Below are 2,372 nucleotides of genomic sequence, written 5' to 3' on the forward strand. Positions count from 1 at the left end.
GTGTGTGTGTGTGTGTGTGTATGAGTGTGTGTGTGTGTTAATGACTTCATTCCAAATATTTACAGCCCTTTTTCCCATCTCTGATTTATCATTCTTCTCTACACAAACATTGAGATTTTCTCTTTCACTTCCTACAGCTGATAATTTTCTGATATAACTTACAGCTGATCAGAGTGGCCAGCATCCTTGTTAGATAGGAATAATGATGAAACAGATGAAATATTATTATCCACATTAGAATATACCAAGACAGCCTGAGAATGTGGGTTCAGATTGCCATCAGTGTAGTGGCTCAGATCACAGCAGACCACCAGAGAGTGCTGAGTGCTGGCCTCCCTCTGCCCTCCCTCTGACAGAGGGACTAATAACACAGACTACTGCCTAAGAGCCCCCGGATCCTGCTTCCACTTGGTGGTGAGCTTCCCCCAGTTCTGCACACCAACCCTTCTACCTGGGATTTCGCAAGGCCCCTCTCAAGGGCCCAGGGCAGATCTAGCTTTGGTAGGCTAAGGCTAAGATCCTAGCAAACAGCCTGAGAGGGTGGGTTTCAACCTCCATTGGTGTAGATCTTCTGATATCAGCAGACCGTGAGAGTGCCAAGTTCTGGCCTCCCCCTGACTTCACTCTGGCAGAGGGCCTAGGAGTCCTGAGAATCCCTGGATGCAGCCTCCATCTGGTGGTGAGCTTCCCCTAATTGTGCCATACCCATCCACCTAAGTTGGATTTTGTGAGGCCTCTCCCAAGGCCCCAGGACAGACCTGGCTTTGGTAGGCTAAGGCTGAGATCCTAGCAGATAGCCTGAGAGAGTGGGTGTGAACCTCCATCAGTGCAGCTGCTCTGATCTCAGCAGACCACCAGAGAGTGGTGAGTTCTGGCCTCTGTCTGGAATCCCTCTGGCAAAGAGCCTAAGAATGCAGGAGCCTGCCTGAGCGCCCCTGATCCTGCCTCCGTTTGATGAAGGAAGACTGAATATACCTCACTGGAACCTGAATTGAGCTTTGTGGGTACTCCTGAATAGCTGATCTGAAGCCATCAGTTCCCTCCAAATTAAACCTGAGAGAACCTGAATCCTGTACCAACCAGCTTTACATAACCAATAAAAAAAGGATCTAGGCACCCTGATAATACAAACAGAAGCATACTTCAACTTAATCCACATATCAGAATCATAAACAACAAAAGAAATTCATAGGCCAAAATCACTATGAAAGAGTAATAAAATGGAAAGCTAAAACACTAAACTGTCCCCATTAAAACTCCATCAATCCTGTAGAAGAGTTCTACAAGGAGAACCACCTAGTGATAACCCAGGGCAATGAATTTAAAAGAACGATCATAAACATGATCAAGGAATTCAATGAATTTAAAACACACACAAGCAAACAAATCAAAGAGCTAAAAGAATAAGGATAAACTTCTGAATGAATTCACAAAAGAGAAACATTGAAGAAAACTCAGGCAGAAATGGAGAAAGTGCAAAACTCAATAAGTCAACTTGAAAAAATAGAGGTTAGGAAAACAGAGTGGTTGGTTAGGAAAGCCTAACCACTGGAATGAATGAAATGGAAAACAGAATATCAACCCTGGAGGATGAAGAATTGGACCATCCAAGCAAAGGTTTTTGAAAAAAAAAATTTTAAAAAACAAGGATGGCTTCCCTGGGCCTGCAGGACCCTCAGCAGGCCTCTCTCCTACCCACAGGCCTCTCTCCAGGGTAAGTCCATTGTGCCCTCTGCACCTTGACTCCCCCAGCCTCATTCACCCTCCAGTTTCCACCCCCTTTCTAACCTCCGAGTTTGGGCCCTGCCCAATTCCTGGCCTTGGGGCAACAAACACCTGGGGAACCAATACTGCTCCCTGATATTTTTCATCCAGACCAAAGTAGTGCCTTATCCGGGCCCCAGGATCACTGCTTCTGGGCCTGGCCCCGCCCTCACCTCCCTCTGCTTCACTGAGCCTGCAGGACCCTCAGCAGGCCTCTCTCCTACCCACAGGCTTCTCTCTGGGGTAAGTCCATTGCACCCTCCATGCTTGACTCCCCCACCCTCATTCACCCTCCCATCTCCCCGAAGGTCTCTCCTAATTTGGGTCCTGTCCCATTCCTTGTCTTCGGGCCCCAGACACCTGGGGAACCAATACTGCTTCCTGATCCTTTTCATCCAGACCAACGGAGTGCCTTCTCTGGGCCCCAGGAGCACTGCTTCTGGGCCTGGCCCCACCCTCACCTCCCTCTGATTCCCTGTGCCTGCACCACCCCTCAGCCTCTTTCTGGGACTAGGGGGCTGACCTTCCCTCTTCCTGATCCTTTGCATCCAGACCAACACAGCTCCTCAGTGCAGTCCCCAGGAGGCCTTGGGGCCTCTTCCCGCCCT

The sequence above is a fragment of the Nannospalax galili genome, unplaced genomic scaffold (genome assembly GCF_000622305.1).
Source record: "Nannospalax galili isolate Female #2095 unplaced genomic scaffold, S.galili_v1.0 scaffold314, whole genome shotgun sequence".
Lineage (NCBI taxonomy): Eukaryota > Metazoa > Chordata > Mammalia > Rodentia > Spalacidae > Nannospalax > Nannospalax galili.